The sequence below is a fragment of the Spermophilus citellus genome, assembly GCF_964194105.1.
Source record: "Spermophilus citellus genome assembly, chromosome: 6".
Classification (NCBI taxonomy): Eukaryota; Metazoa; Chordata; class Mammalia; order Rodentia; family Sciuridae; genus Spermophilus; species Spermophilus citellus.
Window position 1 is genome coordinate 46987497 of NC_138187.1, and position 25394 is coordinate 47012890.

Here is a 25394-nt window from a genome sequence, read left to right on the forward strand (position 1 = left end):
CAAGTTTCAAGAAGCTAGCACAAACCGTGTTCGATTTAGAGTTCCAAATACATCTATCAATATAGGAGAAAACCGAGTGAAACCTAAAAATTCAAACTGTTACTGGAAATGAACGCTTCAACATAGAAGAACGAAATTTGGGGAACCAAGTCGCCTTAGTGTACTGATCATTACCTGAAAGTATCATCCAGTTTGGGTGAAAAAATATTTGCTGACATTTCTGGAGATTCGTAATTTTTGGAAGCTTGGCAACCCCTTTCCATGAAAGTGCTTCTCGCCAGTCACTGCTTAGGGCTACATCAAGAAGAAACAAAACATAGAGATAGAACGTGAAACTACTTTATGTGTCAAGTTTCAAGAAGCTAGCACAAACCGTGTTGGATTTAGAGTTGCAAATACAACTATCAATATAGGAGAAAACTGAGTGAAACCTAAAAATTCAAACTGTTACTGGAAATGAACGCTTCAACATAGAAGAACGAAATTTGGGGAACCAAGTCGCCTTAGTGTACTGATCATTACATGAAAGTATCATCCAATTTGGGTGAAAAAATATTTGCTGAGATTTCTGGAGATTCGTAATTTTTGGAAGCTTGGCAACCCCTTTCCATGAAAGTGCTTCTCGCCAGTCACTGCTTAGGGCTACATGAAGAGGAAACAAAACATAGAGATAGAATGTGAAACTACTTTACTGTTTCAAGTTTCAAGTAGCTAGCAAAAACCGTGTTCGATTTAGAGTTCCAAATACATCCATCAATATAGGAGAAAACAGAGTGAAACCTAAAAATTAAAACTGTTACTGGAAATGAACGCTTCAACATAGAAGAACTAAATTTGGGGAACCAAGTCGCCTTAGTGTACTGATCATTACCTGAAAGTATCATCCAGTTTGGGTGAAAAAATATTTGCTTTCTGGAAATTCGTAATTTTTGGAAGCTAGGCAACCCCTTTCCATGAAAGTGTTTCTCGCCAGTCAGTGCTTAGGGCTACATCAAGAGGAAACAAAACATAGAGATAGAACGTGAAAATACTTTACTGTGTCAAGTTTCAAGAAGCTAGCACAAACCTTGTTGGATTTAGAGTTCCAAATACATGTATCAATATAGGAGAAAACAGAGTGATACCTAAAAATTCAAACTGTTACTGGAAATGAACGCTTCAACATAGAAGAACGAAATTTGGGGAACCAAGTCGCCTTAGTTTACTGATCATTACCTGAAAGTATCATCCAGTTTGGGTGAAAAAATATTGGCTGAGATTTCTGGAGATTCGTAATTTTTGGATGCTTCGCAACCCCTTTCCATGAAAGTGTTTCTCGCCAGTCAGTGCTTAGGGCTACATCAAGAGGAAACAAAACATAGAGATAGAACGTGAAACTACTTCACTGTGTCAAGTTTCAAGAAGCTAGCACAAACCGTGTTGGATTTAGAGTTCCAAATACATCTATCAATATAGGAGAAAACCGAGTGAAACCTAAAAATTCAAACTGTTACTGGAAATGAACGCTTCAACATAGAAGAACTAAATTTGAAGAACCAAGTCGCCTTAGTGTACTGATCATTACCTGAAAGTATCATCCAGTTTGGGTGAAAAAATATTTGCTTTCTGGAGATTCGTAATTTTTGGAAGCTAGGCAAACCCTTTCCATGAAAGTGTTTCTCGCCAGTCAGTGCTTAGGGCTACATCAAAAGGAAACAAAACATAGAGATAGAACGTGAAACTACTTTACTGTGTCAAGTTTCAAGAAGCTAGCACAAACCGTGTTCGATTTAGAGTTCCAAATACATCTATCAATATAGGAGAAAACAGAGTGAAACCTCAAAATTCAAACTGTTACTGGAAATGAACGCTTCAACATAGAAGAACGAAATTTGGGAAACCAAGTCGCCTAAGTGTACTGATCATTACCTGAAAGTATCATCCAGTTTGGGTGAAAAAATATTTGCTGAGATTTCTGGAGATTCGTAATTTTTGGAAGCTTGGCAACCCCTTTCCATGAAAGTGCTTCTCGCCAGTCACTGCTTAGGGCTACATCAAGAGGAAACAAACCATAGAGATAGAACGTGAAACTACTTTACTGTGTCAAGTTTCATGAAGCTAGCACAAACCGTGTTGGATTTAGAGTTCCAAATACATCTATCAATATAGGAGAAAACAGATTGAAACCTCAAAATTCAAACTGTTACTGCAAATGAACGCTTCAACATAGAAGCACGAAATTTGGGGAACCAAGTCACCTTCGTGTACTGATCATTACCTGAAAGTATCATCCAGTTTGGGTGAAAAAATATTTGCTGAGATTTCTGGAGATTCGTAACTTTTGGAAGCTTCGCAACCCCTTTCCATGAAAGTGTTTCTCGCCAGTCAGTGCTTAGGGCTACATCAAGAGGAAACAAAACATAGAGATAGAACGTGAAACTACTTTACTGTGTCAAGTTTCAAGAAGCTAGCACAAATCGTGTTGGATTTAGTGTTCCAAATACATCTATCAATATAGGAGAAAACAGAGTGAAACCTAAAAATTCAAACTGTTACTGGAAATGAACGCTTCAATATAGAAGAACGAAATTTGGGGAACCAAGTCGCCTTAGTGTACTGATCATTACCTGAATGTATCATCCAGTTTGGGTGAAAAAATATTTGCTGAGATTTCTGGAGACTCGTAATTTTTGGATGCTTCGCAACCCCTTTCCATGAAAGTGTTTCTCGCCAGTCACTGCTTAGGGCTACATCAAGAGGAAACAAAACATAGAGATAGAACGTGAAACTACTTTACTGTGTCAAGTTTCAAGAAGCTAGCACAAACCGTGTTCGATTTAGAGTTCCAAATACATCTATCAATATAGGAGAAAACCGAGTGAAACCTAAAAATTCAAACTGTTACTGGAAATGAACGCTTCAACATAGAAGAACGAAATTTGGGGAACCAAGTCGCCTTAGTGTACTGATCATTACCTGAAAGTATCATCCAGTTTGGGTGAAAAAATATTTGCTGACATTTCTGGAGATTCGTAATTTTTGGAAGCTTGGCAACCCCTTTCCATGAAAGTGCTTCTCGCCAGTCACTGCTTAGGGCTACATCAAGAAGAAACAAAACATAGAGATAGAACGTGAAACTACTTTATGTGTCAAGTTTCAAGAAGCTAGCACAAACCGTGTTGGATTTAGAGTTGCAAATACAACTATCAATATAGGAGAAAACTGAGTGAAACCTAAAAATTCAAACTGTTACTGGAAATGAACGCTTCAACATAGAAGAACGAAATTTGGGGAACCAAGTCGCCTTAGTGTACTGATCATTACATGAAAGTATCATCCAATTTGGGTGAAAAAATATTTGCTGAGATTTCTGGAGATTCGTAATTTTTGGAAGCTTGGCAACCCCTTTCCATGAAAGTGCTTCTCGCCAGTCACTGCTTAGGGCTACATGAAGAGGAAACAAAACATAGAGATAGAATGTGAAACTACTTTACTGTTTCAAGTTTCAAGTAGCTAGCAAAAACCGTGTTCGATTTAGAGTTCCAAATACATCCATCAATATAGGAGAAAACAGAGTGAAACCTAAAAATTAAAACTGTTACTGGAAATGAACGCTTCAACATAGAAGAACTAAATTTGGGGAACCAAGTCGCCTTCGTGTACTGATCATTACCTGAAAGTATCATCCAGTTTGGGTGAAAAAATATTTGCTTTCTGGAAATTCGTAATTTTTGGAAGCTAGGCAACCCCTTTCCATGAAAGTGTTTCTCGCCAGTCAGTGCTTAGGGCTACATCAAGAGGAAAGAAAACATAGAGATAGAACGTGAAAATACTTTACTGTGTCAAGTTTCAAGAAGCTAGCACAAACCTTGTTGGATTTAGAGTTCCAAATACATGTATCAATATAGGAGAAAACAGAGTGATACCTAAAAATTCAAACTGTTACTGGAAATGAACGCTTCAACATAGAAGAACGAAATTTGGGGAACCAAGTCGCCTTAGTTTACTGATCATTACCTGAAAGTATCATCCAGTTTGGGTGAAAAAATATTGGCTGAGATTTCTGGAGATTCGTAATTTTTGGATGCTTCGCAACCCCTTTCCATGAAAGTGTTTCTCGCCAGTCAGTGCTTAGGGCTACATCAAGAGGAAACAAAACATAGAGATAGAACGTGAAACTACTTCACTGTGTCAAGTTTCAAGAAGCTAGCACAAACCGTGTTGGATTTAGAGTTCCAAATACATCTATCAATATAGGAGAAAACCGAGTGAAACCTAAAAATTCAAACTGTTACTGGAAATGAACGCTTCAACATAGAAGAACTAAATTTGAAGAACCAAGTCGCCTTAGTGTACTGATCATTACCTGAAAGTATCATCCAGTTTGGGTGAAAAAATATTTGCTTTCTGGAGATTCGTAATTTTTGGAAGCTAGGCAAACCCTTTCCATGAAAGTGTTTCTCGCCAGTCAGTGCTTAGGGCTACATCAAGAGGAAACAAAACATAGAGATAGAACGTGAAACTACTTTACTGTGTCAAGTTTCAAGAAGCTAGCACAAACCGTGTTCGATTTAGAGTTCCAAATACATCTATCAATATAGGAGAAAACAGAGTGAAACCTCAAAATTCAAACTGTTACTGGAAATGAACGCTTCAACATAGAAGAACGAAATTTGGGAAACCAAGTCGCCTAAGTATACTGATCATTACCTGAAAGTATCATCCAGTTTGGGTGAAAAAATATTTGCTGAGATTTCTGGAGATTCGTAATTTTTGGAAGCTTGGCAACCCCTTTCCATGAAAGTGCTTCTCGCCAGTCACTGCTTAGGGCTACATCAAGAGGAAACAAACCATAGAGATAGAACGTGAAACTACTTTACTGTGTCAAGTTTCATGAAGCTAGCACAAACCGTGTTGGATTTAGAGTTCCAAATACATCTATCAATATAGGAGAAAACAGATTGAAACCTCAAAATTCAAACTGTTACTGCAAATGAACGCTTCAACATAGAAGCACGAAATTTGGGGAACCAAGTCACCTTCGTGTACTGATCATTACCTGAAAGTATCATCCAGTTTGGGTGAAAAAATATTTGCTGAGATTTCTGGAGATTCGTAACTTTTGGAAGCTTCGCAACCCCTTTCCATGAAAGTGTTTCTCGCCAGTCAGTGCTTAGGGCTACATCAAGAGGAAACAAAACATAGAGATAGAACGTGAAACTACTTTACTGTGTCAAGTTTCAAGAAGCTAGCACAAACCGTGTTGGATTTAGAGTTGCCAATACATCTATCAATATAGGAGAAAACAGAGTGAAACCTAAAAATTCAAACTGTTACTGGAAATGAATGCTTCAACATAGAAGAACGAAATCTGGGGAACCAAGTCGCCTTAGTGTACTGATCATTACCTGAAAGTAACATCCAGTTTGGGTGAAAAAATATTGGCTGAGATTTCTGGAGATTCGTAATTTTTGGAAGCTTGGCAACCCCTTTCCAGGAAAGTGCTTCTCGCCAGTCACTGCTTAGGGCTACATCAAGAGAAACAGAACATAGAGATAGAACGTGAAACTACTTTACTGTGTCAAGTATCAAGAAGCTAGCACAAACCGTGTTGGATTTAGAGTTGCAAATACATCTATCAATATAGGAGAAAACAGAGTGAAACTTGAAAATTCAAACTATTACTGGAAATGAACGCTTCATCATAGAAGAACGAAATTTGGGGAACCAAGTCGCCTTAGTGTACTGATCATTACCTGAAAGTATCATCCAGTTTGGGTGAAAAAATATTTGCTGACATTTCTGGAGATTTGTAATTTTTGGAAGCTTGGTAACCCCTTTCCATGAAAGTGCTTCTCGCCAGTCACTGCTTAGGGCTACATCAAGAGGAAACAAAACATAGATATAGAACGTGAAACTACTTTACTGTGTCAAGTTTCAAGAAGCTAGCACAAACCGTGTTCGATTTAGAGTTCCAAATACATCCATCAATATAGGAGAAAACAGAGTGAAACCTCAAAATTCAAACTGTTACTGGAAATGAACGCTTCAACATAGAAGAACGAAATTTGGGGAACCAAGTCGCCTTAGTGTACTGATCATTACCTGAAAGTATCATCCAGTTTGGATGAAAAAATATGTGCTGAGATTTCTGGAGATTCGTAATTTTTGGAAGCTTGGCAACCCCTTTCCATGAAAGTGCTTCTCGCCAGTCACTGCTTAGGGCTACATCAAGAGGAAACAAAACATAGAGATAGAACGTGAAACTACTTTACTGTGTCAAGTTTCAAGAAGCTAGCACAAACCGTGTTGGATTTAGAGTTCCAAATACATCTATCAATCTAGGAGAAAACAGAGTGAAACCTCAAAATTCAAACTGTTACTGGAAATGAACGCTTTAACATAGAAGAACGAAATTTGGGGAACCAAGTCGCCTTAGTGTACTGATCATTACCTGAAAGTATCATCCAGTTTGGGTGAAAAAATATTTGCTGAGATTTCTGGAGACTCGTAATTTTTGCAAGCTTGGCAACCTCTTTCCATGAAAGTGCTTCTCCCCAGTCACTGCTTAGGGCTACATCAAGAGGAAACAAAACATCGAGATAGAACGTGAAACTACTTTACTGTGTCAAGCTTCAAGAAGCTAGCACAAACCGTGTTGGATTTAGAGTTCCAAATACTTCTATCAATATAGGAGAAAACAGAGTGAAACCTCAAAATTCAAACTGTTACTGGAAATGAACGCTTCAACATAGAAGAACGAAATTTGGGGAACCAAGTCGCCTTAGTGTACTGATCATTACCTGAAAGTATCATCCAGTTTGGGTGAAAAAATATTTGCTGAGATTTCTGGAGATTCGTAATTTTTGGAAGCTTGGCAACCCCTTTCCATGAAAGTGTTTCTCGCCAGTCACTGCTTAGGGCTACATCAAGAGGAAACAAAACATAGAGATAGAACGTGAAACTACTTTACTGTGTCAAGTTTCAAGAAGCTAGCACAAACCGTGTTGGATTTAGAGTTCCAAATACATCTTTCAATAGAGTAGAAAACAGAGTGAAACCTCAAAATTCAAACTGTTACTGGAAATGAACGCTTCAACATAGAAGAACGAAATTTGGGGAACCAAGTCGCCTTAGTGTACTGATAATTACCTGAAAGTATCATCCAGTTTGGGTGAAAAAATATCTGCTGAGATTTCTGGAGATTCGTAATTTTAGGAAGCTTGGCAACCCCTTTCCATGAAAGTGCTTCTCGCCAGTCACTGCTTAGGGCTACATCAAGAGGAAACAAAACATCGAGATAGAACGTGAAACTACTTTACTGTGTCAAGTTTCAAGAAGGTAGCACAAACCGTGTTGGATTTAGAGTTCCAAATACATCTATCAATATAGGAGAAAACAGAGTGAAACCTAAAAATTCAAACTGTTACTGGAAATGAACGCTTCAACATAGAAGAACGAAATTTGTGGAACCAAGTCGCCTTAGTGTACTGATCATTACCTGAAAGTATCATCCAGTTTGGGTGAAAAAATATTTGCTGAGATTTCTGGAGATTCGTAATTTTTGGAAGCTTGGCAACCCCTTTCCATGAAAGTGTTTCTCGCCAGTCACTGCTTAGGGCTACATCAAGAGGAAACAAAACATAGAGATAGAACGTGAAACTACTTTACTGTGTCAAGTTTCAAGAAGCTAGCACAAACCGTGTTGGATTTAGAGTTGCAAATACATCTATCAATATAGGAGAAAACAGAGTGAAACCTGAAAATTCAAACTATTACTGGAAATGAACGCTTCATCATAGAAGAACGAAATTTGGGGAACCAAGTCGCCTTAGTGTACTGATCATTACCTGAAAGTATCATCCAGTTTGGGTGAAAAAATATTTGCTGAGATTTCTGGAGATTCGTAATTTTTGGAAGCTTGGCAACCCCTTTCCATGAAAGTGCTTCTCGCCAGTCACTGCTTAGGGCTACATGAAGAGGAAACAAAACATAGAGAGAGAATGTGAAACTACTTTACTGTTTCAAGTTTCAAGTAGCTAGCAAAAACCGTGTTCGATTTAGACTTCCAAATACATCCATCAATATAGGAGAAAACAGAGTGAAACCTAAAAATTCAAACTGTTACTGGAAATGAACGCTTCAACATAGAAGAACTAAATTTGGGGAACCAAGTCGCCTTAGTGTACTGATCATTACCTGAAAGTATCATCCAGTTTGGGTGAAAAAATATTTGCTTTCTGGAAATTCGTAATTTTTTGAAGCTAGGCTACCCCTTTCCATGAAAGTGTTTCTCGCCAGTCAGTGCTTAGGGCTACATCAAGAGGAAACAAAACATAGAGATAGAACGTGAAACTACTTTACTGTGTCAAGTTTCAAGAAGCTAGCACAAACCTTGTTGGATTTAGAGTTCAAATACATGTATCAATATAGGAGAAAACAGAGTGATACCTAAAAATTCAAACTGTTACTGGAAATGAACGCTTCAACATAGAAGAACGAAATTTGGGGAACCAAGTCGCCTTAGTTTACTGATCATTACCTGAAAGTATCATCCAGTTTGGGTGAAAAAATATTGGCTGAGATTTCTGGAGATTCGTAATTTTTGGATGCTTCGCAACCCCTTTCCATGAAAGTGTTTCTCGCCAGTCAGTGCTTAGGGCTACACCAAGAGGAAACAAAACATAGAGATAGAACGTGAAACTACTTCAATGTGTCAAGTTTCAAGAAGCTAGCACAAACCGTGTTGGATTTAGAGTTCCAAATACATCTATCAATATAGGAGAAAACCGAGTGAAACCTAAAAATTCAAACTGTTACTGGAAATGAACGCTTCAACATAGAAGAACTAAATTTGAAGAACCAAGTCGCCTTAGTGTACTGATCATTACCTGAAAGTATCATCCAGTTTGGGTGAAAAAATATTTGCTTTCTGGAGATTCGTAATTTTTGGAAGCTAGGCAAACCCTTTCCATGAAAGTGTTTCTCGCCAGTCAGTGCTTAGGGCTACATCAAGAGGAAACAAAACATAGAGATAGAACGTGAAACTACTTTACTGTGTCAAGTTTCAAGAAGCTAGCACAAACCGTGTTCGATTTAGAGTTCCAAATACATCTATCAATATAGGAGAAAACAGAGTGAAACCTCAAAATTCAAACTGTTACTGGAAATGAACGCTTCAAAATAGAAGAACGAAATTTGGGAAACCAAGTCGCCTAAGTGTACTGATCATTACCTGAAAGTATCATCCAGTTTGGGTGAAAAAATATTTGCTGAGATTTCTGGAGATTCGTAATTTTTGGAAGCTTGGCAACCCCTTTCCATGAAAGTGCTTCTCGCCAGTCACTGCTTAGGGCTACATCAAGAGGAAACAAATCATAGAGATAGAACGTGAAACTACTTTACTATGTCAAGTTTCATGAAGCTAGCACAAACCGTGTTGGATTTAGAGTTCCAAATACATCTATCAATATAGGAGAAAACAGATTGAAACCTCAAAATTCAAACTGTTATTGCAAATGAACGCTTCAACATAGAAGCACGAAATTTGGGGAACCAAGTCACCTTCGTGTACTGATCATTACCTGAAAGTATCATCCAGTTTGGGTGAAAAAATATTTGCTGAGATTTCTGGAGATTCGTAACTTTTGGAAGCTTCGCAACCCCTTTCCATGAAAGTGTTTCTCGCCAGTCAGTGCTTAGGGCTACATCAAGAGGAAACAAAACATAGAGATAGAACGTGAAACTACTTTACTGTGTCAAGTTTCAAGAAGCTAGCACAAACCGTGTTGGATTTAGAGTTGCCAATACATCTATCAATATAGGAGAAAACAGAGTGAAACCTAAAAATTCAAACTGTTACTGGAAATGAACGCTTCAACATAGAAGAACGAAATCTGGGGAACCAAGTCGCCTTAGTGTACTGATCATTACCTGAAAGTAACATCCAGTTTGGGTGAAAAAATATTGGCTGAGATTTCTGGAGATTCGTAATTTTTGGAAGCTTGGCAACCCCTTTCCAGGAAAGTGCTTCTCGCCAGTCACTGCTTAGGGCTACATCAAGAGAAACAGAACATAGAGATAGAACGTGAAACTACTTTACTGTGTCAAGTATCAAGAAGCTAGCACAAACCGTGTTGGATTTAGAGTTGCAAATACATCTATCAATATAGGAGAAAACAGAGTGAAACTTGAAAATTCAAACTATTACTGGAAATGAACGCTTCATCATAGAAGAACGAAATTTGGGGAACCAAGTCGCCTTAGTGTACTGATCATTACCTGAAAGTATCATCCAGTTTGGGTGAAAAAATATTTGCTGACATTTCTGGAGATTCGTAATTTTTGGAAGCTTGGTAACCCCTTTCCATGAAAGTGCTTCTCGCCAGTCACTGCTTAGGGCTACATCAAGAGGAAACAAAACATAGATATAGAACGTGAAACTACTTTACTGTGTCAAGTTTCAAGAAGCTAGCACAAACCGTGTTCGATTTAGAGTTCCAAATACATCCATCAATATAGGAGAAAACAGAGTGAAACCTCAAAATTCAAACTGTTACTGGAAATGAACGCTTCAACATAGAAGAACGAAATTTGGGGAACCAAGTCGCCTTAGTGTACTGATCATTACCTGAAAGTATCATCCAGTTTGGATGAAAAAATATGTGCTGAGATTTCTGGAGATTCGTAATTTTTGGAAGCTTGGCAACCCCTTTCCATGAAAGTGCTTCTCGCCAGTCACTGCTTAGGGCTACATCAAGAGGAAAGAAAACATAGAGATAGAACGTGAAACTACTTTACTGTGTCAAGTTTCAAGAAGCTAGCACAAACCGTGTTGGATTTAGAGTTCCAAATACATCTATCAATCTAGGAGAAAACAGAGTGAAACCTCAAAATTCAAACTGTTACTGGAAATGAACGCTTTAACATAGAAGAACGAAATTTGGGGAACCAAGTCGCCTTAGTGTACTGATCATTACCTGAAAGTATCATCCAGTTTGGGTGAAAAAATATTTGCTGAGATTTCTGGAGACTCGTAATTTTTGCAAGCTTGGCAACCTCTTTCCATGAAAGTGCTTCTCCCCAGTCACTGCTTAGGGCTACATCAAGAGGAAACAAAACATCGAGATAGAACGTGAAACTACTTTACTGTGTCAAGCTTCAAGAAGCTAGCACAAACCGTGTTGGATTTAGAGTTCCAAATACTTCTATCAATATAGGAGAAAACAGAGTGAAACCTCAAAATTCAAACTGTTACTGGAAATGAACGCTTCAACATAGAAGAACGAAATTTGGGGAACCAAGTCGCCTTAGTGTACTGATCATTACCTGAAAGTATCATCCAGTTTGGGTGAAAAAATATTTGCTGAGATTTCTGGAGATTCGTAATTTTTGGAAGCTTGGCAACCCCTTTCCATGAAAGTGTTTCTCGCCAGTCACTGCTTAGGGCTACATCAAGAGGAAACAAAACATAGAGATAGAACGTGAAACTACTTTACTGTGTCAAGTTTCAAGAAGCTAGCACAAACCGTGTTGGATTTAGAGTTCCAAATACATCTTTCAATAGAGTAGAAAACAGAGTGAAACCTAAAAATTCAAACTGTTACTGGAAATGAACGCTTCAACATAGAAGAACGAAATTTGGGGAACCAAGTCGCCTTAGTGTACTGATCATTACCTGAAAGTATCATCCAGTTTGGGTGAAAAAATATCTGCTGAGATTTCTGGAGATTCGTAATTTTAGGAAGCTTGGCAACCCCTTTCCATGAAAGTGCTTCTCGCCAGTCACTGCTTAGGGCTACATCAAGAGGAAACAAAACATCGAGATAGAACGTGAAACTACTTTACTGTGTCAAGTTTCAAGAAGGTAGCACAAACCGTGTTGGATTTAGAGTTGCAAATACATCTATCAATATAGGAGAAAACAGAGTGAAACTTGAAAATTCAAACTATTACTGGAAATGAACGCTTCATCATAGAAGAACGAAATTTGGGGAACCAAGTCGCCTTAGTGTACTGATCATTACCTGAAAGTATCATCCAGTTTGGGTGAAAAAATATTTGCTGACATTTCTGGAGATTCGTAATTTTTGGAAGCTTGGTAACCCCTTTCCATGAAAGTGCTTCTCGCCAGTCACTGCTTAGGGCTACATCAAGAGGAAACAAAACATAGATATAGAACGTGAAACTACTTTACTGTGTCAAGTTTCAAGAAGCTAGCACAAACCGTGTTCGATTTAGAGTTCCAAATACATCCATCAATATAGGAGAAAACAGAGTGAAACCTCAAAATTCAAACTGTTACTGGAAATGAACGCTTCAACATAGAAGAACGAAATTTGGGGAACCAAGTCGCCTTAGTGTACTGATCATTACCTGAAAGTATCATCCAGTTTGGATGAAAAAATATGTGCTGAGATTTCTGGAGATTCGTAATTTTTGGAAGCTTGGCAACCCCTTTCCATGAAAGTGCTTCTCGCCAGTCACTGCTTAGGGCTACATCAAGAGGAAACAAAACATAGAGATAGAACGTGAAACTACTTTACTGTGTCAAGTTTCAAGAAGCTAGCACAAACCGTGTTGGATTTAGAGTTCCAAATACATCTATCAATCTAGGAGAAAACAGAGTGAAACCTCAAAATTCAAACTGTTACTGGAAATGAACGCTTTAACATAGAAGAACGAAATTTGGGGAACCAAGTCGCCTTAGTGTACTGATCATTACCTGAAAGTATCATCCAGTTTGGGTGAAAAAATATTTGCTGAGATTTCTGGAGACTCGTAATTTTTGCAAGCTTGGCAACCTCTTTCCATGAAAGTGCTTCTCCCCAGTCACTGCTTAGGGCTACATCAAGAGGAAACAAAACATCGAGATAGAACGTGAAACTACTTTACTGTGTCAAGCTTCAAGAAGCTAGCACAAACCGTGTTGGATTTAGAGTTCCAAATACTTCTATCAATATAGGAGAAAACAGAGTGAAACCTCAAAATTCAAACTGTTACTGGAAATGAACGCTTCAACATAGAAGAACGAAATTTGGGGAACCAAGTCGCCTTAGTGTACTGATCATTACCTGAAAGGATCATCCAGTTTGGGTGAAAAAATATTTGCTGAGATTTCTGGAGATTCGTAATTTTTGGAAGCTTGGCAACCCCTTTCCATGAAAGTGTTTCTCGCCAGTCACTGCTTAGGGCTACATCAAGAGGAAACAAAACATAGAGATAGAACGTGAAACTACTTTACTGTGTCAAGTTTCAAGAAGCTAGCACAAACCGTGTTGGATTTAGAGTTCCAAATACATCTTTCAATAGAGTAGAAAACAGAGTGAAACCTCAAAATTCAAACTGTTACTGGAAATGAACGCTTCAACATAGAAGAACGAAATTTGGGGAACCAAGTCGCCTTAGTGTACTGATCATTACCTGAAAGTATCATCCAGTTTGGGTGAAAAAATATCTGCTGAGATTTCTGGAGATTCGTAATTTTAGGAAGCTTGGCAACCCCTTTCCATGAAAGTGCTTCTCGCCAGTCACTGCTTAGGGCTACATCAAGAGGAAACAAAACATCGAGATAGAACGTGAAACTACTTTACTGTGTCAAGTTTCAAGAAGGTAGCACAAACCGTGTTGGATTTAGAGTTCCAAATACATCTATCAATATAGGAGGAAACAGCGTGAAACCTAAAAATTCAAACTGTTACTGGAAATGAACGCTTCAACATAGAAGAACGAAATTTGGGGAACCAAGTCGCCTTAGTGTACTGATCATTACCTGAAAGTATCATCCAGTTTGGGTGAAAAAATATTTGCTGAGATTTCTGGAGATTCGTAATTTTTGGAAGCTTGGCAACCCCTTTCCATGAAAGTGTTTCGCGCCAGTCACTGCTTAGGGCTACATCAAGAGGAAACAAAACATAGAGATAGAACGTGAAACTACTTTACAGAGTCAAGTTTCAAGAAGCTAGCACAAACCGTGTTGGATTTAGAGTTGCAAATACATCTATCAATATAGGAGAAAACAGAGTGAAACCTGAAAATTCAAACTATTACTGGAAATGAACGCTTCATCATAGAAGAACGAAATTTGGGGAACCAAGTCGCCTTAGTGTACTGATCATTACCTGAAAGTATCATCCAGTTTGGGTGAAAAAATATTTGCTGAGATTTCTGGAGATTCGTAATTTTTGGAAGCTTGGCAACCCCTTTCCATGAAAGTGCTTCTCGCCAGTCACTGCTTAGGGCTACATCAAGAGGAAACAAAACATAGATATAGAACGTGAAACTACTTTACTGTGTCAAGTTTCAAGAAGCTAGCACAAACCGTGTTCGATTTAGAGTTCCAAATACATCCATCAATATAGGAGAAAACAGAGTGAAACCTCAAAATTCAAACTGTTACTGGAAATGAACGCTTCAACATAGAAGAACGAAATTTGGGGAACCAAGTCGCCTTAGTGTACTGATCATTACCTGAAAGTATCATCCAGTTTGGGTGAAAAAATATTTGCTGAGATTTCTGGAGATTCGTAATTTTTGGAAGCTAGGCAAACCCTTTCCATGAAAGTGTTTCTCGCCAGTCAGTGCTTAGGGCTACATCAAGAGGAAACAAAACATAGAGATAGAACGTGAAACTACTTTACTGTGTCAAGTTTCAAGAAGCTAGCACAAACCGTGTTGGATTTAGAGTTCCAAATACATCTATCAATATAGGAGAAAACAGAGTGAAACCTCAAAATTCAAACTGATACTGGAAATGAACGCTTCAACATAGAAGAACGAAATTTGGGGAACCAAGTCGCCTTAGTGTACTGATCATTACCTGAAAGGATCATCCAGTTTGGGTGAAAAAATATTTGCTGAGATTTCTGGAGATTCGTAATTTTTGAAAGCTTGGCAACCCCTTTCCATGAAAGTGTTTCTCGCCAGTCACTGCTTAGGGCTACATCAAGAGGAAACAAAACATAGAGATAGAACGTGAAACTACTTTACTGTGTCAAGTTTCAAGAAGCTAGCACAAACCGTGTTGGATTTAGAGTTCCAAATACATCTTTCAATAGAGGAGAAAACAGAGTGAAACCTAAAAATTCAAACTGTTACTGGAAATGAACGCTTCAACATAGAAGAACGAAATTTGGGGAACCAAGTCGCCTTAGTGTACTGATCATTACCTGAAAGTATCATCCAGTTTGGGTGAAAAAATATCTGCTGAGATTTCTGGAGATTCGTAATTTTTGGAAGCTTGGCAACCCCTTTCCATGAAAGTGCTTCTCGCCAGTCACTGCTTAGGGCTACATCAAGAGGAAACAAAACATAGAGATAGAACGTGAAACTACTTTACTGTGTCAAGTTTCAAGAAGCTAGCACAAACCGTGTTGGATTTAGAGTTGCAAATACATCTATCAATAGAGGAGAAAACAGAGTGAAACCTCAAAATTCAAACTGTTACTGGAAATGAACGCTTCAACATAGAAGAACGAAATTTGGGGAACCAAGTCGCCTTAGTGTACTGATCATTACCTGAAAGTATCATCCAGTTTGGGTGAAAAAATATTTGCTGAGATTTCTGGAGATTCGTAATTTTCGGAAGCTAGGCAAACCCTTTCCATGAAAGTGTTTCTCGCCAGTCAGTGCTTAGGGCTACATCAAGAGGAAACAAAACATAGAGATAGAACGTGAAACTACTTTACTGTGTCAAGTTTCAAGAAGCTAGCACAAACCGTGTTGGATTTAGAGTTCCAAATACATCTATCAATATAGGAGAAAACAGAGTGAAACCTCAAAATTCAAACTGTTACTGGAAATGAACGCTTCAACATAGAAGAACGAAATTTGGGGAACCAAGTCGCCTTAGTGTACTGATCATTACCTGAAAGTATCATCCAGTTTGGGTGAAAAAATATTTGCTGAGATTTCTGGAGATTCGTAATTTTTGGAAGCTTGGCAACCCCTTTCCATGAAAGTGCTTCTCGCCAGTCACTGCTTAGGGCTACATCAAGAGGAAACAAAACATAGATATAGAACGTGAAACTACTTTACTGTGTCAAGTTTCAAGAAGCTAGCACAAACCGTGTTCGATTTAGAGTTCCAAATACATCCATCAATATAGGAGAAAACAGAATGAAACCTCAAAATTCAAACTGTTACTGGAAATGAACGCTTCAACATAGAAGAACGAAATTTGGGGAACCAAGTCGCCTTAGTGTACTGATCATTACCTGAAAGTATCATCCAGTTTGGGTGAAAAAATATTTGCTGAGATTTCTGGAGATTCGTAATTTTTGGAAGCTAGGCAAACCCTTTCCATGAAAGTGTTTCTCGCCAGTCAGTGCTTAGGGCTACATCAAGAGGAAACAAAACATAGAGATAGAACGTGAAACTACTTTACTGTGTCAAGTTTCAAGAAGCTAGCACAAACCGTGTTGGATTTAGAGTTCCAAATACATCTATCAATATAGGAGAAAACAGAGTGAAACCTCAAAATTCAAACTGATACTGGAAATGAACGCTTCAACATAGAAGAACGAAATTTGGGGAACCAAGTCGCCTTAGTGTACTGATCATTACCTGAAAGGATCATCCAGTTTGGGTGAAAAAATATTTGCTGAGATTTCTGGAGATTCGTAATTTTTGAAAGCTTGGCAACCCCTTTCCATGAAAGTGTTTCTCGCCAGTCACTGCTTAGGGCTACATCAAGAGGAAACAAAACATAGAGATAGAACGTGAAACTACTTTACTGTGTCAAGTTTCAAGAAGCTAGCACAAACCGTGTTGGATTTAGAGTTCCAAATACATCTTTCAATAGAGGAGAAAACAGAGTGAAACCTAAAAATTCAAACTGTTACTGGAAATGAACGCTTCAACATAGAAGAACGAAATTTGGGGAACCAAGTCGCCTTAGTGTACTGATCATTACCTGAAAGTATCATCCAGTTTGGGTGAAAAAATATCTGCTGAGATTTCTGGAGATTCGTAATTTTTGGAAGCTTGGCAACCCCTTTCCATGAAAGTGCTTCTCGCCAGTCACTGCTTAGGGCTACATCAAGAGGAAACAAAACATAGAGATAGAACGTGAAACTACTTTACTGTGTCAAGTTTCAAGAAGCTAGCACAAACCGTGTTGGATTTAGAGTTGCAAATACATCTATCAATAGAGGAGAAAACAGAGTGAAACCTCAAAATTCAAACTGTTACTGGAAATGAACGCTTCAACATAGAAGAACGAAATTTGGGGAACCAAGTCGCCTTAGTGTACTGATCATTACCTGAAAGTATCATCCAGTTTGGGTGAAAAAATATTTGCTGAGATTTCTGGAGATTCGTAATTTTCGGAAGCTAGGCAAACCCTTTCCATGAAAGTGTTTCTCGCCAGTCAGTGCTTAGGGCTACATCAAGAGGAAACAAAACATAGAGATAGAACGTGAAACTACTTTACTGTGTCAAGTTTCAAGAAGCTAGCACAAACCGTGTTGGATTTAGAGTTCCAAATACATCTATCAATATAGGAGAAAACAGAGTGAAACCTCAAAATTCAAACTGTTACTGGAAATGAACGCTTCAACATAGAAGAACGAAATTTGGGGAACCAAGTCGCCTTAGTGTACTGATCATTACCTGAAAGTATCATCCAGTTTGGGTGAAAAAATATTTGCTGAGATTTCTGGAGATTCGTAATTTTTGAAAGCTTGGCAACCCCTTTCCATGAAAGTGTTTCTCGCCAGTCACTGCTTAGGGCTAAATCAAGAGGAAACAAAACATAGAGATAGAACGTGAAACTACTTTACTGTGTCAAGTTTCAAGAAGCTAGCACAAACCGTGTTGGATTTAGAGTTCCAAATACATCTTTCAATAGAGGAGAAAACAGAGTGAAACCTCAAAATTCAAACTGTTACTGGAAATGAACGCTTCAACATAGAAGAACGAAATTTGGGGAACCAAGTCGCCTTAGTGTACTGATCATTACCTGAAAGTATCATCCAGTTTGGGTGAAAAAATATTTGCTGAGATTTCTGGAGATTCGTAATTTTTGGAATCTTGGCAACCCCTTTCCATGAAAGTGCTTCTCGCCAGTCACTGCTTAGGGCTACATCAAGAGGAAACAAAACATAGAGATAGAACGTGAAACTACTTTACTGTGTCAAGTTTCAAGAAGCTAGCACAAACCGTGTTGGATTTAGAGTTGCAAATACATCTATCAATATAGGAGAAAACAGAGTGAAACCTCAAAATTCAAACTGTTACTGGAAATGAACGCTTCAACATAGAAGAACGAAATTTGGGGAACCAAGTCGCCTTAGTGTACTGATCATTACCTGAAAGTATCATCCAGTTTGGGTGAAAAAATATTTGCTGAGATTTCTGGAGATTCGTAATTTTCGGAATCTAGGCAAACCCTTTCCATGAAAGTGTTTCTCGCCAGTCAGTGCTTAGGGCTACATCAAGAGGAAACAAAACATAGAGATAGAACGTGAAACTACTTTACTGTGTCAAGTTTCAAGAAGCTAGCACAAACCGTGTTGGATTTAGAGTTCCAAATACATCTATCAATATAGGAGAAAACAGAGTGAAACCTAAAAATTCAAACTGTTACTGGAAATGAACGCTTCAACATAGAAGAACGAAATTTGGGGAACCAAGTCGCCTTAGTGTACTGATCATTACCTGAAAGTATCATCCAGTTTGGGTGAAAAAATATTTGCTGAGATTTCTGGAGATTCGTAATTTTTGAAAGCTTGGCAACCCCTTTCCATGAAAGTGTTTCTCGCCAGTCACTGCTTAGGGCTAAATCAAGAGGAAACAAAACATAGAGATAGAACGTGCAACTACTTTACTGTGTCAAGTTTCAAGAAGCTAGCACAAACCGTGTTGGATTTAGAGTTCCAAATACATCTTTCAATAGAGGAGAAAACAGAGTGAAACCTCAAAATTCAAACTGTTACTGGAAATGAACGCTTCAACATAGAAGAACGAAATTTGGGGAACCAAGTCGCCTTAGTGTACTGATCATTACCTGAAAGTATCATCCAGTTTGGGTGAAAAAATATCTGCTGAGATTTCTGGAGATTCGTAATTATAGGAAGCTTGGCAACCCCTTTCCATGAAAGTGCTTCTCGCCAGTCACTGCTTAGGGCTACATCAAGAGGAAACAAAACATAGAGATAGAACGTGAAACTACTTTACTGTGTCAAGTTTCAAGAAGCTAGCACAAACCGTGTTGGATTTAGAGTTGCAAATACATCTATCAATATAGGAGAAAACAGAGTGAAACCTAAAAATTCAAACTGTTACTGGAAATGAACGCTTCAACATAGAAGAACGAAATTTGGGGAACCAAGTCGCCTTAGTGTACTGATCATTACCTGAAAGTATCATCCAGTTTGGGTGAAAAAATATTTGCTGAGATTTCTGGAGATTCGTAATTTTTGAAAGCTTGGCAACCCCTTTCCATGAAAGTGTTTCTCGCCAGTCACTGCTTAGGGCTACATCAAGAGGAAACAAAACATAGAGATAGAACGTGAAACTTCTTTACTGTGTCAAGCTTCAAGAAGCTAGCACAAACCGTGTTGGATTTAGAGTTCCAAATACTTCTATCAATATAGGAGAAAACAGAGTGAAACCTCAAAATTCAAACTGTTACTGGAAATGAACGCTTCAACATAGAAGAACGAAATTTGGGGAACCAAGTCGCCTTAGTGTACTGATCATTACCTGAAAGTATCATCCAGTTTGGGTGAAAAAATATTTGCTGAGATTTCTGGAGATTCGTAATTTTTGGAAGCTTGGCAACCCCTTTCCATGAAAGTGTTTCTCGCCAGTCAGTGCTTAGGGCTACATCAAGAGGAAACAAAACATAGAGATAGAACGTGAAACTACTTTACTGTGTCAAGTTTCAAGAAGCTAGCACAAACCGTGTTGGATTTAGAGTTCCAAATACATCTATCAATATAGGAGAAAACAGAGTGAAACCTCAAAATTCAAACTGATACTGGAAATGAACGCTTCAACATAGAAGAACGAAATTTGGGGAACCAAGTCGCCTTAGTGTACTGATCATTACCTGAAAGGATCATCCAGTTTGGGTGAAAAAATATTTGCTGAGATTTCTGGAGATTCGTAATTTTTGAAAGCTTGGCAACCCCTTTCCATGAAAGTGTTTCTCGCCAGTCACTGCTTAGGGCTACATCAAGAGGAAACAAAACATAGAGATAGAACGTGAAACTACTTTACTGTGTCAAGTTTCAAGAAGCTAGCACAAACCGTGTTGGATTTAGAGTTCCAAATACATCTTTCAATAGAGGAGAAAACAGAGTGAAACCTAAAAATTCAAACTGTTACTGGAAATGAACGCTTCAACATAGAAGAACGAAATTTGGGGAACCAAGTCGCCTTAGTGTACTGATCATTACCTGAAAGTATCATCCAGTTTGGGTGAAAAAATATCTGCTGAGATTTCTGGAGATTCGTAATTTTTGGAAGCTTGGCAACCCCTTTCCATGAAAGTGCTTCTCGCCAGTCACTGCTTAGGGCTACATCAAGAGGAAACAAAACATAGAGATAGAACGTGAAACTACTTTACTGTGTCAAGTTTCAAGAAGCTAGCACAAACCGTGTTGGATTTAGAGTTGCAAATACATCTATCAATAGAGGAGAAAACAGAGTGAAACCTCAAAATTCAAACTGTTACTGGAAATGAACGCTTCAACATAGAAGAACGAAATTTGGGGAACCAAGTCGCCTTAGTGTACTGATCATTACCTGAAAGTATCATCCAGTTTGGGTGAAAAAATATTTGCTGAGATTTCTGGAGATTCGTAATTTTCGGAAGCTAGGCAAACCCTTTCCATGAAAGTGTTTCTCGCCAGTCAGTGCTTAGGGCTACATCAAGAGGAAACAAAACATAGAGATAGAACGTGAAACTACTTTACTGTGTCAAGTTTCAAGAAGCTAGCACAAACCGTGTTGGATTTAGAGTTCCAAATACATCTATCAATATAGGAGAAAACAGAGTGAAACCTCAAAATTCAAACTGTTACTGGAAATGAACGCTTCAACATAGAAGAACGAAATTTGGGGAACCAAGTCGCCTTAGTGTACTGATCATTACCTGAAAGTATCATCCAGTTTGGGTGAAAAAATATTTGCTGAGATTTCTGGAGATTCGTAATTTTTGGAAGCTTGGCAACCCCTTTCCATGAAAGTGCTTCTCGCCAGTCACTGCTTAGGGCTACATCAAGAGGAAACAAAACATAGATATAGAACGTGAAACTACTTTACTGTGTCAAGTTTCAAGAAGCTAGCACAAACCGTGTTCGATTTAGAGTTCCAAATACATCCATCAATATAGGAGAAAACAGAGTGAAACCTCAAAATTCAAACTGTTACTGGAAATGAACGCTTCAACATAGAAGAACGAAATTTGGGGAACCAAGTCGCCTTAGTGTACTGATCATTACCTGAAAGTATCATCCAGTTTGGGTGAAAAAATATTTGCTGAGATTTCTGGAGATTCGTAATTTTTGGAAGCTAGGCAAACCCTTTCCATGAAAGTGTTTCTCGCCAGTCAGTGCTTAGGGCTACATCAAGAGGAAACAAAACATAGAGATAGAACGTGAAACTACTTTACTGTGTCAAGTTTCAAGAAGCTAGCACAAACCGTGTTGGATTTAGAGTTCCAAATACATCTATCAATATAGGAGAAAACAGAGTGAAACCTCAAAATTCAAACTGATACTGGAAATGAACGCTTCAACATAGAAGAACGAAATTTGGGGAACCAAGTCGCCTTAGTGTACTGATCATTACCTGAAAGGATCATCCAGTTTGGGTGAAAAAATATTTGCTGAGATTTCTGGAGATTCGTAATTTTTGAAAGCTTGGCAACCCCTTTCCATGAAAGTGTTTCTCGCCAGTCACTGCTTAGGGCTACATCAAGAGGAAACAAAACATAGAGATAGAACGTGAAACTACTTTACTGTGTCAAGTTTCAAGAAGCTAGCACAAACCGTGTTGGATTTAGAGTTCCAAATACATCTTTCAATAGAGGAGAAAACAGAGTGAAACCTAAAAATTCAAACTGTTACTGGAAATGAACGCTTCAACATAGAAGAACGAAATTTGGGGAACCAAGTCGCCTTAGTGTACTGATCATTACCTGAAAGTATCATCCAGTTTGGGTGAAAAAATATCTGCTGAGATTTCTGGAGATTCGTAATTTTTGGAAGCTTGGCAACCCCTTTCCATGAAAGTGCTTCTCGCCAGTCACTGCTTAGGGCTACATCAAGAGGAAACAAAACATAGAGATAGAACGTGAAACTACTTTACTGTGTCAAGTTTCAAGAAGCTAGCACAAACCGTGTTGGATTTAGAGTTGCAAATACATCTATCAATAGAGGAGAAAACAGAGTGAAACCTCAAAATTCAAACTGTTACTGGAAATGAACGCTTCAACATAGAAGAACGAAATTTGGGGAACCAAGTCGCCTTAGTGTACTGATCATTACCTGAAAGTATCATCCAGTTTGGGTGAAAAAATATTTGCTGAGATTTCTGGAGATTCGTAATTTTCGGAAGCTAGGCAAACCCTTTCCATGAAAGTGTTTCTCGCCAGTCAGTGCTTAGGGCTACATCAAGAGGAAACAAAACATAGAGATAGAACGTGAAACTACTTTACTGTGTCAAGTTTCAAGAAGCTAGCACAAACCGTGTTGGATTTAGAGTTCCAAATACATCTATCAATATAGGAGAAAACAGAGTGAAACCTCAAAATTCAAACTGTTACTGGAAATGAACGCTTCAACATAGAAGAACGAAATTTGGGGAACCAAGTCGCCTTAGTGTACTGATCATTACCTGAAAGTATCATCCAGTTTGGGTGAAAAAATATTTGCTGAGATTTCTGGAGATTCGTAATTTTTGAAAGCTTGGCAACCCCTTTCCATGAAAGTGTTTCTCGCCAGTCACTGCTTAGGGCTAAATCAAGAGGAAACAAAACATAGAGATAGAACGTGAAACTACTTTACTGTGTCAAGTTTCAAGAAGCTAGCACAAACCGTGTTGGATTTAGAGTTCCAAATACATCTTTCAATAGAGGAGAAAACAGAGTGAAACCTCAAAATTCAAACTGTTACTGGAAATGAACGCTTCAACATAGAAGAACGAAATTTGGGGAACCAAGTCGCCTTAGTGTACTGATCATTACCTGAAAGTATCATCCAGTTTGGGTGAAAAAATATTTGCTGAGATTTCTGGAGATTCGTAATTTTTGGAATCTTGGCAACCCCTTTCCATGAAAGTGCTTCTCGCCAGTCACTGCTTAGGGCTACATCAAGAGGAAACAAAACATAGAGATAGAACGTGAAACTACTTTACTGTGTCAAGTTTCAAGAAGCTAGCACAAACCGTGTTGGATTTAGAGTTGCAAATACATCTATCAATATAGGAGAAAACAGAGTGAAACCTCAAAATTCAAACTGTTACTGGAAATGAACGCTTCAACATAGAAGAACGAAATTTGGGGAACCAAGTCGCCTTAGTGTACTGATCATTACCTGAAAGTATCATCCAGTTTGGGTGAAAAAATATTTGCTGAGATTTCTGGAGATTCGTAATTTTCGGAATCTAGGCAAACCCTTTCCATGAAAGTGTTTCTCGCCAGTCAGTGCTTAGGGCTACATCAAGAGGAAACAAAACATAGAGATAGAACGTGAAACTACTTTACTGTGTCAAGTTTCAAGAAGCTAGCACAAACCGTGTTGGATTTAGAGTTCCAAATACATCTATCAATATAGGAGAAAACAGAGTGAAACCTAAAAATTCAAACTGTTACTGGAAATGAACGCTTCAACATAGAAGAACGAAATTTGGGGAACCAAGTCGCCTTAGTGTACTGATCATTACCTGAAAGTATCATCCAGTTTGGGTGAAAAAATATTTGCTGAGATTTCTGGAGATTCGTAATTTTTGAAAGCTTGGCAACCCCTTTCCATGAAAGTGTTTCTCGCCAGTCACTGCTTAGGGCTAAATCAAGAGGAAACAAAACATAGAGATAGAACGTGCAACTACTTTACTGTGTCAAGTTTCAAGAAGCTAGCACAAACCGTGTTGGATTTAGAGTTCCAAATACATCTTTCAATAGAGGAGAAAACAGAGTGAAACCTCAAAATTCAAACTGTTACTGGAAATGAACGCTTCAACATAGAAGAACGAAATTTGGGGAACCAAGTCGCCTTAGTGTACTGATCATTACCTGAAAGTATCATCCAGTTTGGGTGAAAAAATATCTGCTGAGATTTCTGGAGATTCGTAATTATAGGAAGCTTGGCAACCCCTTTCCATGAAAGTGCTTCTCGCCAGTCACTGCTTAGGGCTACATCAAGAGGAAACAAAACATAGAGATAGAACGTGAAACTACTTTACTGTGTCAAGTTTCAAGAAGCTAGCACAAACCGTGTTGGATTTAGAGTTGCAAATACATCTATCAATATAGGAGAAAACAGAGTGAAACCTAAAAATTCAAACTGTTACTGGAAATGAACGCTTCAACATAGAAGAACGAAATTTGGGGAACCAAGTCGCCTTAGTGTACTGATCATTACCTGAAAGTATCATCCAGTTTGGGTGAAAAAATATTTGCTGAGATTTCTGGAGATTCGTAATTTTTGAAAGCTTGGCAACCCCTTTCCATGAAAGTGTTTCTCGCCAGTCACTGCTTAGGGCTACATCAAGAGGAAACAAAACATAGAGATAGAACGTGAAACTTCTTTACTGTGTCAAGCTTCAAGAAGCTAGCACAAACCGTGTTGGATTTAGAGTTCCAAATACTTCTATCAATATAGGAGAAAACAGAGTGAAACCTCAAAATTCAAACTGTTACTGGAAATGAACGCTTCAACATAGAAGAACGAAATTTGGGGAACCAAGTCGCCTTAGTGTACTGATCATTACCTGAAAGTATCATCCAGTTTGGGTGAAAAAATATTTGCTGAGATTTCTGGAGATTCGTAATTTTTGGAAGCTTGGCAACCCCTTTCCATGAAAGTGTTTCTCGCCAGTCACTGCTTAGGGCTACATCAAGAGGAAACAAAACATAGAGATAGAACGTGAAACTACTTTACTGTGTCAAGTTTCAAGAAGCTAGCACAAACCGTGTTGGATTTAGAGTTCCAAATACATCTTTCAATAGAGTAGAAAACAGAGTGAAACCTCAAAATTCAAACTGTTACTGGAAATGAACGCTTCAACATAGAAGAACGAAATTTGGGGAACCAAGTCGCCTTAGTGTACTGATCATTACCTGAAAGTATCATCCAGTTTGGGTGAAAAAATATCTGCTGAGATTTCTGGAGATTCGTAATTTTAGGAAGCTTGGCAACCCCTTTCCATGAAAGTGCTTCTCGCCAGTCACTGCTTAGGGCTACATC